This window comes from Cupressus sempervirens, chromosome 10 (genome assembly GCF_028749045.1).
Source record: "Cupressus sempervirens isolate cs-2001-9-10 chromosome 10, ASM2874904v1, whole genome shotgun sequence".
In the NCBI taxonomy this organism is placed as follows: Eukaryota; Viridiplantae; Streptophyta; class Pinopsida; order Cupressales; family Cupressaceae; genus Cupressus; species Cupressus sempervirens.
This window is the reverse complement of record NC_143127.1, coordinates 37,686,361-37,702,839: the sequence shown is the minus strand read 5'-3', so window position 1 is coordinate 37,702,839 and position 16,479 is coordinate 37,686,361.

The following is a 16,479-nucleotide window of genomic DNA, read 5'->3' as shown; positions in this document are numbered from 1 at the left end:
AAATATGTAAGTGTGAGATTAATTATTTCTTTGGTTGCCTTTAAACCAACCTCAAATATTTGAACAAATGTTCAATATCAAAGTTCCCTGCATAAAATTGGATCATGTTGCTAGGGTTTATTATCTGATATCTCTACTAAACCCAGTATACATGTGTTTGATATCAATTTCAATACTTTGAGCATTGGTGATAGTAGATCTATAGATTGAGCATCTCCAAGTCATGTTTTCTTTAAATCGCATACAATGTACTAGAGCCTAATATTTTGAAAGGGTTCTTGCCTAAGAACTTTTCCAGATCGTATTGTTCCACAGCAGGGATCTATATCACCACAGCTGACCATTTACCTTCCTTTATTTCCCAAGTAGGTATTTGTGCTTGTATTTTATTTAGCAAAGCATCAACCACATTGAAGGTTGTAACACATTGTTGGAGAAGTTTGGATTACATCAACTATCCATTCATCTACAACAATTGTCATGACTTTGCCTCATTGAATTTGGTTCAACAACTTTTTACTGTCTGATGACGTTGGGTCAAAGCTTTAGGGTACTTGAGCCAGAGGTAAAATGCTAGAACCATCCAGGGAATCAATATACTCAAACCTTGTAATAATTACTTCCTTATGCTCTTTCTTTTCCTTTGTATATTTCTTGGATTGAATCAGCACATGTTGAGTGGATTCACTCAACCAATGCTCTTTAGTTTCTCTATTTAATACTCTCAGGCCTACCTTTGTGATCTCAAAATATACGACATTCAAATCTATGGAGGTATCTTTAGGCTTATACATGGAAACTTATGTTGTTACTTCCCCTAATTTGGTATCCATTATTAAGAAAGCAAAGTTTTTCATTCTTTTAGGTTTTGGGGCCTTAGTAGTATATTTCTTCACCATATCCCTTGTAGGTATGAGATCAAGACCAAGATTCTTTTCATGTTAACATCATTAGTCAACCAATATGGTATCATTGAAGAAAGTTTGATCCTTGTCAGATATTTTATGGGTGTACTTAATGAATCCAACAAGTTATCCAAAGTGGTTTGAATTTGTTGTTCATTATCCATTGAACATTCACCTTGTTCTTGATCTACATAAATATCTATTTTGGTTTTCCCTTGTGCCACCATGTGGCTTTGTTTCTTAAACCTTGACTTGGACCTTGTCCTTTGTACCACAGGTTGGTTTTGAATTGGTTATGCGACCACTACCTTCAACCCATTTTTGTTACCTACAGAATCACTGGAAATGATTGTATTAGCACTAAAGGAAGAAGGATATTCTTGGATTGTATCTTGAGTTTGAGTTGAGATATTCCTTCTCTCCTCTTATGTTGAATCCATGTTTTGGTGTATTCAATAGTACAATTGGTTCTTTTTATTATGTCATCCATTTTGGGTTCAAACCAATGAATAGGAGCTATAGGATGATCTTTTTGCTTGAGGTATTCAAGTGAAATGAATCTTGAACTTCCTTTAGATTCAATTTCAATTTTAAGGCCAAAGCCTGTGATAACAACATCCTAGAATGGCTCCTCCTTTGAACTTCTCTTTTATTTAGGTAATCTTCCCAATAATCCTCTAAGTGAGGTATAGGTGAGAAATGATCTCCTACTTCTAGGACTCTCCCATAAAATCCTTTATTGTTGAACCCTTGTTTAGCTTGATATAATTTGAAACCAAGAGAACCCAAATCAGCTAGCATCCTCTAGATTTTTACATGACAGATTGCTAATTCTCACTAGAAACAAACTGTCCTTTTTTATCTTCAGGTAAAAACTTTATTGTTACCACTTCCAACTGACAATAAACCTTGACTAGAATAAAATAATCTAGATAAAATCTAGGAAATTTAAAAAGGTTCTCCATCAAATCCTCCCACTCTAAGGTATCTAAACATAGGAAACTAGATGAACAAACTACCATATACTTGTATGAATCGCAAAGCTTCTAGAGAGACCCTTTCTTCCCCTTTGTATGCTAGTTCAAAACATAATTTACCAAGGAAGACATCATGCACCTTTCTATAATCAGTCAATACTTTGCTCTTTTGTAGGTAAAGAAAATAGTTATATATGAAGACCTCATCATTCCAAGGTTCATGTGGCAAGGGGTGAGATTTTGAGTATAAGATAAGAAATAGATGAGGTACGAAGACATAAATAAGTCTTTCTTTATGGTTTTTGTTAGCTTCAATTGATCCCTCATAGAACCCACTATAAGTTTAGCCCAATCCAAATATTATTTCCCATCCACAATAATATCAATAAAATTATATATCCAGTCTTCAAAAAGGTATACTTTAGGTAAACCTTTGATTCTATATAACATTACTACTTAATCATGAATTTGAGGCTTCATATGACATTTACATAAACCTTTTGGAATCCATGAACCTCCCTTTTAGAATTTCTCAATCCAAAGATGGGCTATGACAGAATGATCCTTTTCATAATTCTCATTGAACTTGGCATAGGATTAGGTAGGGGTAAAATCAGCAAAACTTTGATGTGGTATCTTGAACATAGAGGTGATGGTGTCCCTATCTATTAAAAGAAAAATGCTTCTATCATTTCTCCTAATGCATCAATACCTAATGTCATAGTGGTTAGAACATTCTTGAACTAGTTCAGGGATGATATCGTCTTGAGGAAAACCCACAGCTTGTAATATCCCACTATCCATGATTTCTCCATGAATTCAACTTCCATATTTGATTAAATTTTATCACAAACCTCATCTATATTGACCCTCCTTTAATTTTTATCAATTAACAAGGGACTCTTGCAATCCATACTAACATTGTTGCCAAAAAATGTAGAGACAATTTCATTTTTCCCAATTCTTGAAGAAAATGGCAATACTCAACTAAGCCCAAAGAAAAGTTTGCTAAGAACTAGAAACTTGAAGTGAAGAAATATTAGAAAATTACCTTGAACCCACGGAAGTAACTCTTATGAATCCTCTATCATGTGTATCTTCATAGGTAGTATTCAAAATGAAAATGAACTCACCATTAAGGACGAGTTTGTTTAAAGGATGTAAATGGTGCATGAGAACCTATGCTAACTCCTAGTCCTAACTCTACTCTTTGTTTTTTGGCTTTTATTAACCTTAGCCAAGTCAGTTAGGTGTGTGTTTGTGGACCTTAGAAGGTCATGGTTGGTTTTTTTCCTAGGTGGATTTGACTAGGTTCGATCCACTCAAGGTGGTTTGGATTTATTTGTTTTATGTTGTTTGTCTTTAGTGGTTTAGGTGGAAAGATAGGGTAATGGATCATATACCATAGGAGTATCAATGAGGTAAGATCCATGATATTTTTACATCATTTTGCATAGGGTGAAGGTCATAGTTTATCATTTAGTTCAATATTGCCAAAGTTGTCAACTTAATGCAAAAGTTGTCAACTAGGTTTGAATGATAAAAAGTTATAAATTGATGCTCTAGAGGGTACGTCATTCCCATATATCATAAATGGGTCATATTTGACCTACTTGGAAGGTTCCAAGTGCTGAATTCCAAAGATGCTAAAAAATGCAAAAATTGTCAGCAACTTTGAAAAGTTGCATGACAACATTTTGAGCAAGATCTTGACATGTCATAAATTTGAGGATGATGGTTAGATTAACTTCCTAAAACCTCTTGGAGAACCTATAAAACCATTAAGTGAACCCATTCCAAGGCTTGGAAGTTATAAGAAGTGAATCTTTGCAAGTGGATCCACAGAAAATAGCTTAGAAGTTGACAATTTTTGTGAATTTTTGATTGCATGTACGGATCAAAGGATTAAAGGGTTCATTTTTGTGTTTGATTCTTATTTTTAATTTTGTTACAATAATTTTTTTTTTAGACTTCAAGTGGATTATATTTCATTTGTGCATAGTTAGAAAATCTTTTGTTATTAGTTTGTTTGCTGGTTCAATTTTGATAACTTTTGGAAGAATGGCTCCCCCATAAATCCTCACCATATAATCATCATGGTTTTTGGGGATATGGAAGAGGATCCCTTATAAAATTTACATAGCAAGGGAGAGGCATGGAAAATCATGGCTGCTATTTTTAATGTGATGTCCTAGGCGAGCCTTTAGTGCATGGCTAGGTGATCACAATGCTAGCAAGTTAATGTGAATGGATTGAATGTATTGGGTAGTTTAGTTTGACTGTTGAAGAAGGAGGAAGGATGTGTAAGGAAGCCACATGTGAGGGGAGAAGTTCCCATGACAAGATTTTTGATGGGAACACAACCCAACAACTAGAATAGACACAATAGAAAGGGGAAATTATATTAACTGAGAAAATAAGCTGGTACAAACAGTGCAGAGAAAATAAACTCAAAACATGCCCTGCGGGCTTACAATAGCATAAATCTGGAGAATATTTCTCCTTTTAGCACCTCCTCTCAAGCTCCCATCCGAACTGCCTTTTACAATGCTAGAAATCTCCTTAAATAGACCCCGGAGGGTTAAGGACTAGGAGTACATTCTAGAAAGTGCTAGTAGGCATCCACCGACAAAATAGAAGGTTCCAGAAGCTGCGTTAGAAGTCAGTGCAATTCTAGAAGAATCCAGAAACGGTAGCCGAACTTCCGGGAGGCATAACTTTTGAACCGTAACTCCGATTAACGAACCGTTTACATTTTCGGAAAGCTCTCGAAGCGCTCTATAGCCCTATGGACAAGCTTTGCTCGTCCCCCATTTTTCGACCCTTTTTGAGGTCATTTAATGCCCCAAACCTGACTTTGAAGCATTCTTAGGGGGTCTCCAAAACCCGAAAAACTGCAATAACTTTCAAACCGTGGGGCCTTTTGACCTGATTCTTTTTCTGGAATGCTCTAAATCTCGATTACATTCATCTGGCCAAGTCACACCTTCTAGGTCACCAAAATGATGGTCAAATTGCATGCTCCTATTTTTTCGGGATTTTTAAATGCACTGATAGTTGAACTATGAGAGTTGAAACCTTTATTTGAGCCAAATGGGTATCCAAAAATGCAAAGACATAAAATAGAAACTAAGTCTAAGTAAATTTTTTTTGGGTGACACAGGATTGCCCTTATACCTCTGGATGCTCCTGCATCAGACACCCAGGGTAGATTGAAAAGTGACCCTGTCACTTTATGGATGGTAGAGAAAATCCCAAATGGGAAACCTCAGCTGCTGAAATCCAAGTTGAGTCTTCGATTGGTCGTCCTTTCCATTTGACCAAATACTCTTCATACTGCCTGTTTCTAGTACTCCTACCCACACGATGATCTAGAATGTCTTCTATCTCCTCCTTCTTAGAAGCAGGAATTGGACATGGCTCTAAAACCAGCTCCTCATCAGTACCATCATCATGATACTCTGTCAAATCTGCAATGTTGAAAATGGGAGAAATGTGAATACCATCTGGCAGCTCCACCTCATATGCATTTCCTGAGTTATGTTTCTTCAAAATTTTGCAGGGGCCAAATTTCTTCATTTTCAGCTTGTTGTAAGTACCAACTGGAAATCTTTCTTTTCGTAAGTGCACCATGACAAGATCCCCTACTTGGAATTCCTTATGTCTTCTCCTTTGATCAGCCCTAGCTTTATACTCTTGATTTATCTTGATAATGTGTGCTTGGACCTCCTCATGTAGACGCTTGATGTGTTCAGCAAAATCCTCAGCTTCAGCACTTGTTCTCTCCCCTTGTTCTATCTTCCTCAATTCTGGTGCAGTCCTTGGGCTATTTCCATATACAATTTGAAATGGTGATTTTCCACTACTCCTATTTACAGAGTTATTATAAGCAAACTCTGCCTGTGGTAGAATCAAATCCCATCCCTTAGGCTTATCTCCAACTAAACATCTCAGCAAATTGCCCAAACTTCTATTTACCACTTCTGTTTGGCCATCAGTCTGTGGGTGATGCGTGGAACTGAATTTCAAGTCTGTTCTCAACTTCTTCCACAATGTCCTCCAGAAATACCCCACAAATTTAGTATCTCGGTCAGAAACTATACTCCTTGGAAGACCATGTAGTCTTACCACCTCTTTGAAAAACAAGTCTACAATATGGACAGCATCATGAGTTTTGTGGCATGGAATGAAATGTGCCATTTTGGAGAACCTATCAACCACCACGAATACTGAGTCATTACCCCTTTGTGTCCTTGGCAATCCAAGAACAAAATCCATACTTATGTCCTCCCATGGCCTTGATGGAACAGGCAATGGCTGATATAGACCAGTATTTTGACTAAACCCCTTGGCAACTTGACAAACCTGGCAACTCTGTACAAACTTCTTCACATCCTGTGTAATTTGAGGCCAAAAATAATGTTCTCTAAGAATGGCAATGGTCTTATCCCGACCAAAATGTCCTGCCATCCCTCCACTGTGTTTCTCCTTAATCAGATTTTCCCTCATGGAACTCCTTGGAATGCACAATTGACTACCTTTGAACAACATGCCATCCTGAATCAAATAGTCTAACCACTTGGTTCTATCTACAGCCACAGGTTCTTTACAAGCCTTCCATGCTTCAGCAAAATCAGGATCCTCAGGGTACAAATTCTTGAGTTCATCAAACCCAACTACTTCAACCTGCATTGTTGTAAGCAACAATTGTCTCCTACTTAATGCATCTGCAACCCTGTTAGATTTTCCACTTCTATGCTTTAACACAAATGTATAACTCTGCAAGAATTCTACCCACTTCATATGCCTCTGATTCAATTTACCTTGGCTATTTAGGTACTGTAATGCCTGATGATCAGTATACAAAACAAATTCCTTTGGCAATAAATAATGCCTCCATTTCTTTAAGGCCTGAACTATCGCATAGAACTCTTGATCATAAACAGAATACTTCTTCTTTGCATCATTCAATTTTTCACTAAAATATGCAATAGGCTTACCTTCTTGGCTTAATACAGCCCCAATAGCGCTACCACTAGCATCACAGTCCACCTGGAATACTTTTCTGAAATCTGGAAGTGCCAACACAGGCTGTTCAGTCACCTTCTTCTTCAGCAATTCAAAACTTCTCGCGGCTGCTGTAGTCCATTTGAACTCTTTTCTATCCCCTCTTATTGTATTAGTTAGAGGTGCACATATGCCACTAAAATTCTTAATAAACTTTCTGTAAAAACTAACCAGACCATGAAATGATCTTACCTCAGTAGAAGACCTTGGAGTAGGCCATTCCAAGATGGCTTTTACCTTCTCTGGATCCATTTTGAGACCTTCAGGTGATATAACAAATCCCAAATAGACTAACTCCCTCTTTGCAAAGACACACTTCTTTAGATTAATTAACAGTTTCTCTTCCCTTAGCCTTTCCAGGACACTACGAATATGTAGTAAATGTTCTTCCAAAGTCTTGCTGAAAATTAAAATATCATCCAAATAGACAATAACAAATTTTCCCAAGAACTTCTTAAGTACCTCATTCATGAGCCGCATGAAGGTGCTTGGGGCGTTCGTCAATCCAAAGGGCATGACTAACCACTCATAAAGACCCTCCTTGGTCTTGAAGGCTGTTTTCCACTCATCTCCTTCTCGAATTCGTATCTGATGATAGCCACTCTTCAGATCTATCTTTGTGAAGTACTGAGCTCCACTCGAGAAGTCCATAAGATCATCCCTCCTTGGTAAAGGAGACCGGTACTTGATGGTTATCCTATTTATAGCTCGAGAATCTGTACACATCCTCCACTCTCCATCCTTCCTTGGTGCAAGTACTGCAGGTACTGCACATGGACTCAGGCTCTCCCGAATCAGGCCCTTCCTCAACAGCTCATGAACCTGTCTATTTAGCTCCTCTGTTTCAGTAGGAGTCATCTTGTGAGCAGCCTTGTTAGGCAAACTAGCTCCTGGAATCAGATCTATCTGATGACTGATTTGCCTCACTGGTGGCAATCCATCTGGAACATTATCAGAGATAATATCTCCAAATTCTCCTAGTAAATCTGAAACTTCAAATGGTATTTCACTACTACCTTCTTTATCTTTCCTAGGAATCAAAGCATAGCACATGCGCTGATGTTTCATGCCATCTAAAAACTTCCTTCCATCAACAAGACAAATCCTAGCACATGATAAATGCATCTCTTTCTGCATCCTCTGAATGTGATGATTGTGCATCCTCATCCACATGAGCAACCCTAGCTTGGCCCTCAGCTCTCCTATCTATCCTTCCTTGTCGTTGAGGGCATTCAAAGGCACGATGACCTTCTTCATTGCAATGGAAACAGGTACCACAGAAGCCTCCTCTTCCTTGCCCACGTCCTCTACCTCTTCCTCTTTGATTTCCAAAGTCTTGATCACGGGAGCGGTTGAAACCCTCATTCCTCTGGTTCCTGCTAGTACCCTCATCTTCATTTTTCTTTTGAGTTTCATTGCGGCCTCCAGATGATCTACCGCTTCCCCTTCCTCCTTGACCGCGCCCTCTTTGTCTTCCTTCAAACCTTTTACTCAGCTTCTCTTCAACTCGTAGGGCAAACTGGTATGCTTCTTCAACGCTGGTCATTCTTACCAGACTTAGTTCTTCCTGGATGCTAGGTCGTAACCCACTGATATAACGAGCAACCTTCTCCTTATTTGCTTTTGCATGCCTCGCTCTAATCAGGAGTCGGTAAAACTCCTCTGTATATTCTTGGACTGATCTTCCTGCTTGCTTTAACCCATGCATCTTCTTAAACAGATCAAGCTCGTAGTCCACAGGAATGAACTGCTTCTTCAATTTGTCCACCATGTGATCCCATCTTGTGATCTTCTCCTTTCCTCTTCTAAGTCTTTCCAGTTGAATCTCTTGCCACCAGATTTTGGCATGGCCTTTTAGTTTGGCCTTTGCAAACTTAACCCTATCTGGGTCCCTTATATCCTCATATTCAAAGTATTCATCCAGTTCATTGATCCAATCGATCAACTCATCTGGTTTCAAATTTCCCGAAAATATACCCACTTCAATTGTAGGTCTTTTCCCAAACCTAGAAATGGCCCTAAAAAGCCTTTCCTCTACAGGATTCAGAACTTCCCCGTCAACTTCCATTACTTCCTCTTCATTGTCATCCTCACTATTGTCATCTGCGGCAATATTTGCTCCTCTACGAAGCTCCTCTTGCAATGCTTGTACCTATCTCTGGAGGGCTCTAACCTCCTCAGGATCAACAGCTCTGGCCCTTCCACCATGCTCTCTTCGTGGAGGCATCTTCTAACTCAAACCCACAACCACACAGTTCTGGTGCAAACTGCCTCACAGTCGGCGCTCTGTCTACACACTCAGGAAAACCGGCTCTGATACCACTTGATGGGAACACAACCCAACAACTAGAATAGACACAATAGAAAGGGGAAATTATATTAACTGAGAAAATAAGCTGGTACAAACAGTGCAGAGAAAATAAACTCAAAACATGCCCTGCGGGCTTACAATAGCATAAATCTGGAGAATATTTCTCCTTTTAGCACCTCCTCTCAAGCTCCCATCCGAACTGCCTTTTACAATGCTAGAAATCTCCTTAAATAGACCCCGGAGGGTTAAGGACTAGGAGTACATTCTAGAAAGTGCTAGTAGGCATCCACCGACAAAATAGAAGGTTCCGGAAGCTGTGTTAGAAGTCGGTGCAATTCTAGAAGAATCCAAAAACGGTAGCCGAACTTCCGGGAGGCATAACTTTTGAACCGTAACTCCGATTGACGAACCGTTTACATTTTCGGAAAGCTCTCGAAGCGCTCTATAGCCCTATGGACAAGCTTTGATCATCCCCCATTTTTCGACCCTTTTTGAGGTCATTTAATGCCCCAAACCTGACTTTGAAGCATTCTTAGGGGGTCTCCAAAACCCGAAAAACTGCAATAACTTTCAAACCGTGGGGCCTTTTGACCTGATTCTTTTCTGGAATGCTCTAAATCTCGATTACATTCATCTAGCCAAGTCACACCTTCTAGGTCACCAAAATGATGGTCAAATTGCATGCTCCTATTTTTTCGAGATTTTTAAATGCACTGATAGTTGAACTATGAGAGTTGGAACCTTTATTTGAGCCAAATGGGTATCCAAAAATGCAAAGACATAAAATAGAAACTAAGTCTAAGTACATTTTTTTTTGGGTGACACAGGATTGCCCTTATACCTCTGGATGCTCCTGCATCAATTTTCTAGGGTATTCACCAAACCCTTGATGATGTTAACAAGAATGATTCAAAACCCTTATTTTTAGGCACCTATATAGGAAGGAGGTGTGCAGACAAGTTGGGGACCTGAAACTAAAAAAATCTTCAAGATTTTCCAAAATTTTATTCAAATTGGTGGTTATTTTACTATCTTATTAAGGATAATTAGGAGCACTCATCCAAAAACCTAGTTAGGAGGCCTAATTAGGCCAGTTTGGGCTAGTTTTAAGAAAGCAGTAAGAAGATTTTAGATTTGAAGACTAGGAGCATGGATGAGGTTTGAAATACCTAAAATGAATCTCTTACTCCTTGTATAAGGTATAAAGGTGAAGGTTGGTGGAAAAGTAAACTCAGTGAGCAAGTTGAAGTGCCTCAAAAGTGGAAGCAAGTAGGAAATAATTTGGTGTAACTGGATAGGGAGGTGTAGAGGATAAGTTAGCAATCCTCTGAGATTAGGATGAAAAAGAGGAACCCTAGTAGTCAAAGAGTTAAGCCTAAGTAGTCCTTTGGTGAAGACAAGGACTAGTAAGCAATCCAGCTTACATTAGTAAATAATTAATTAACACAGAGGATGAGATTTCAATAAGATTTACTTGTCTGGAAATTCAGTACGACAAGACTCTTCGCAGTAATTTTCATAAATGAACATCCTTTCGTCCTTATATATTTTTATCTTATCATGATTACCTTACCACGTGTTTAACCTCCTCAATTTATTTACCCCTATTTTGTGGGAGCTTTTCATTTAATTATTTCGAATAAATTGAACTCCATCATAATTGCCCTTTTATCGTTAATCCATGTGTCATTTTTCCTTCTCTTACATCATCTAGAGGAATGTGGGGTCTACTTTCACATTTATAGTGTTAAACCTCCTTCAACTTTGACACTTGTTTGTACTGGGTCCCACCTATTTCTCTTTCAGAAGAATGCCCTTGAAGTGTCAAATCATTTTGAATTGGTTTAAACCAAGTTCAAAGTGGTTTGTAAGGTTCAAATAGGTTCACAAGTTCAAAGAGGTTTGATAGTTCAGGAAGTTCAAAAATTTAGAACTTCATTAAATAAATAGTTTTTGACTAACAGTAAACAAAAAGGAAGATTTAGCTTTAGCATGACTTTGCATGCTATGTACTAAGGCAGCTTTAGGCTAAAGGGAAAATCAAAACCAATGGTTCCAAAGAAAATGAAAACCAAAATAAAGGTAAACATTAAGAAGTGATCTCTCCCTCGCAGATACTTAGGTATTCAATTAGAACAAGGGAAGATAAACACTTCTAGTTGGAATATCCTAATAAGTAAAATTAAAGCAAGGGTTCAGTCTAGGAAGGGAAAAAGATGTATTTAGTAGGAAAATTAACTATGCTCAAATCAATCTTGTTAAGTATTCAAATTTTTCAATTATCCACTCTAGATTTTCTAGCTCAAAAGAAGGATAATATTAAAAAAAAATTAAAAGACTTTCTCTAGCTAGGCTCTAAAGATAAAAGGAAAAATATCCCTCCTGGCCTAGGATAAAGTTTGTCAACCTAGGTCAGAAAGAGGATTTGGTGTAAACAATTTGAAAGATCAAGCAATGGCTCTTGGGGCCAAGCTCGTTTAGAGAATAACTAGATTTCCCCACCTAAAGTGGGTGAGAACCATGTATAACAAATATTTGCATTCTAATGACCCACTAAGTGTCCTTGGAACCATAAATCCCCCAAGGGTTTCTAACTTATGAAACTTCATGTTAAGTTGTACATCAATCATTCTGAATAAAGTTACATGCAAATTTGGCAAGGGGGATCAAGTGTGATTCTAGACGGACTCTTAGGAAGGATATCAAATTACTATCAACATGGAAAACTTTCAATCAACAAGAACAATTTTGGAAGATAAACTTGGTTTATTTCTGATTAACTACATTGAGGAAGATAACAATACTTTAGAAGGATGGAAATGGAATCCAGTCTCAATTTTTAATATTCCTCATATAAAATAATATTAGTGGATCTAAGAATGGATAATATTACTCAAAAGATAGCTACAACTATATCTATAATTTAAGGCATCACCCCAAGGTGGAATTTCCCTATTCCATGTACTAGGACTCCCTATGCTTGCCAAAAATTGGTGTCGTCACTTGGTTAGCCCTTGAAAAATGAATTTTAACTGCAAATAGAATAAAAAGGATTGGCTTTGAGGGCCTCCCTCAGAGTCTCTTATGTGAAACACCTCAGGAAGATGCATATAATATCTTATTGAATTGTTCATATGCTTCACAAGTTTGTAATGGTTCTGCAACAAAATGAATCATAGGATGGCTCTACCCAACTCTATATCAACCCTATTACTCTGTTGGCCAAAGTAAAATCCTGGAAGTATTTATTACAGTTTATGGATAATATCTCCTTCCATAATTCTTTGGGAATTATGGAAAGAGATAAATAGAAGAATCTTCAATAATACTAGTATGACATGGTTATCTACTTAATATTAAAATAGAAGTATCTATTATTGAAACCCTCAATTGTAATACTTTAAGCCTTAAAGGGACAACTAGACCAATGTCACTTTGGGATGATAAAATGAGGAACTTTTGGAAAGGACTTACACTACCCTCATTTTATGACAAGGTTGGTAAGGATAGCAAGGAAACAAGAGCACTCTATGTTTGGTCCCCCTGAGAATTGGGCTAAACTTAACTTTGATGGCTCCTCTAGGGGTAATATAGGTACAACAAGTAGTGGTTGTTGTATTAGAAATCATCAAGGTGAAATTTTGGCTAAATGTATGAAACCAATATGTAAGGATATTGATAATGAAACTAAACTTAGAGCCCTAATTAAGGGCTTGTGGCTATGCTTGAAACTAAAAATGAGTCAATTTGAAATCGAGGGTGACTCGACAACAATAATTGATGCATTTAGAAATCAATCTATGCCTAACTGGAGATTGAATTCTCTACTAACTAAGGCATTGGAGTTAGCTAAAAATGTTGAGAAAATAACTATTAACCATATATATATATATATATATATATATATATATATATATATATATAGAAGGAAACAATATGGCTAATAAATTGGCTAACAAAGGGGCAGTTGGGAAAAGTGATACTATCTTCTATCCCCACCCATATCCACCTTGACCATCTGCTAATTTGGGGGTAGATGGTATAAACTTGTTTCTCATATTTATCCATTTGTATCCTCATCTAATATTAACTTTAAAAATATTAATTGAATTTGATTTCTATAAAGTAGCTAATTCAAGACTCATTGACTGAGATTTCTATAAAGTAGCTAATCAGGGATAATTGGGCTATAGTGTTTAATGCCTTTAGATTGCAACCCATGCCCAATTGGAAACTGAATACTTTATTAACCAAAGCCTTGGAAATAGTAATAAATTTTAAAATCACAATTAATCACATGTATAGAGAAGGTAATAAGATTACGAAAAATTTAGCAAACAAGGGGTAGATGGTATTAATGAATCGATCTTCTTTCCTCATTCACAACCTCCTTGACTATCAATATTTTAATTATTAATCAAAACTATTATGCTAATACCTAACATTTTCACTAAATAACATGATATAATTCTATATATCTCAGATGGATTAATCGATGTACCGGGGAACATGTTTTTATATTAATTAAGGCTTGAGACAGGTTGGTGTGTACTTTGCATGCATGACTCACTCCTTCCTATGTGCAAGTCTTAATTACTCTTAACTCCTTAGGTAGTGATGATATTAATTTCATCTTTTCATTCCTTTTTTTCCCCTTATTTATTGGGGAATCTTGGCTTCATTCTACATATCAAAAGCCATGGATAACCCAATCAAGCTCACCTCCCCATCATGTCTCATGGCTTTTGATAAACCTATTAAGTTAGAAAGGATAATGTATTCTGTGTCTATAAGAAATAAGGTGATTTGGAGAGAATTTCTCCAGTGTATGGGAACTTAACATATTAATTGTCCCAATAGGTTCCACTCCAATGCAGACATAATGACTATGCTTATAGTTGTAGCTCATCATTTCTACGTCGATAATGACCTCATCACAAGCCTTTGCCAAGAGTTATTTGAGGAACAACTGTTTGGTGGTATCGATATTATTCTAATGAATATTAGAGGAGACCTTTTGATTCCCTTAATTATAAACTATAACATGCTATATGTGAGGGGGGAACCAATCCCAACTTAGCCAATCATTTTCACTAAAGACCCAATGAGTTTTTGGGAGAATAGGGATGTTTACCAAAGAAATCTTTAATTCTCCCTCTTCTTCTTTGCCATCCTAGACCCCATTGAAGAGGGTTGGCTATAAAAATACTTTGAAATAAAGGGATTCTACATGAATGATCCCTAAAAGCCACCATTGAAGATTTATGTGTAGTTTAAGGGAAGAAAAGTGAAGGCAGTTATCTAAATTTTGATAACTTATCGTCTTATCACTAGTTCTTGTTTTGAATACACAAACATATTTAATTTTATTTAACCATATAACTATATGAATATTAAGGATGCATATAAATAGTGTTATAACTCAAAGTAGTTTGGTGAAATTTTAAGTTATAGCTAAGCTTTGAAGTATCCGTTCTTTGAAATTATATTAGTATTTTAATTCCATAGCTTTACATAAATGATAAAATATAATTCTAGTTTATATTCAATATCTAATTTAGAGTCTTCTAGTTTTAGTAGCATTCATCCTGGGTTACCCTAGCTCGTTTCTAAGGGTATTCTACAAAGCAAAGAAGAGTGCCATCAATTTAGAGAAGAATGTTTCTGGTTTTAACATTTCTTCATTTTTCTTAGCAACACTATCAGGTTTTTTTCATTTCTATGCTCCTCATTTATGAAAGAACTGTAATTCTAAGGATTTGGCTTGATTCCATCCTAGGTATTTTTGAAAAATAATGGTGAAGTAATCTTTTTATAAATAAAGGACCATTGGTAGATAAAGAGATGGATTGGGAATGCTTTTTTTTATGCTATGTTGTTTAACTTAATTATGACAAAAAGCCAATAGTAATAGCGTCCATGTTTAATTTTCATAAATTAACTGGGATAGTTTTGATTAATTGATTAATAAGTTGTACGGTTAAATCTGTTTAGATCCTATATAAGGTAAAATTGATAAATAATTCTCACTTTAGTACCCTAGCTATGGCTCTCACTGGGGTGAGTTAAATTCTATGGCTAATTCTATGTGAGCTTCTCAACTTGGTTATATTTAGCTCTAGCTTCCCTTCATGTGTGGAGAAAGAATGTTGTGTTTTAGAAGGTCCTTCAATAGTGATATCTGCAGCACTAGATGCAAGACAGAGATGGTCCTTCATGGATCCAAGAATACTATGTTGATTCCTGATTGGGGATAATCTGTGGTTAATATGAAAACTTTATAATCTCTCCTTAAAGAGAACTATGTAATATTGATATACATTATATTAATTGTCAATTTTTGTATCTCTTGATAAATTGTAAAAGCGGGTATGTCCCCTTCAAGACCCTTAATTTGGCATATGTATTCATATGGGAACTTTGGTCCCTGGCTACACCAGGGATTTTCTTAACCCCATTCCTTTCCTCTAGTGCATGTACTTGAATGAGTTTTTTTGTAAATATTTTGATATTAATAAAAAATGGGCACTTGCCTCTTATCAATTAAAAATTGCATAATATATTACTTTTAAAATATGAAAATTAAATATTATTATTAATATATAAGGTAAATATATTATGCAATAGTACTAAACTAATTATATATTTATTTATTTATTAATAATAAATATAATTCGTTATTGATATGATATATGGTATTATTAGCATTATTATATAATTAATATAATATATGTTTTTATAAGTAATCTACCAAGTCTAGACTATTTTTTAAATTTATTATTACTAGTTGAGATTAGATTTGAACTTAACACCTCCCAGATAAAAGGCTCTCAACATTACCATTGTGTTGTAGGCTCTTGCCTTAATATAATATATACTTATTATATTAGGAAAGTGCATCACTCATAGAATTGATAAATAAATAAATATATATATATATATATATATATATATATATATATATATATATATATATATATATATATATATATATATATATATATATATATATATAGAGAGAGAGAGAGAGGGGGGGGGGGGGATCAATTTAGGAAATGAAGAAATACATGCAAGAATAGGTTTTATAAACTAATGTCTTGATGGGGGACATTATGAATGTATATATGTATATCTACAAATGTACATACACCTACATATATATACATATCTATCCAAAAATTTATGTATGTGCACACACATACATGCACGTGTGCACATA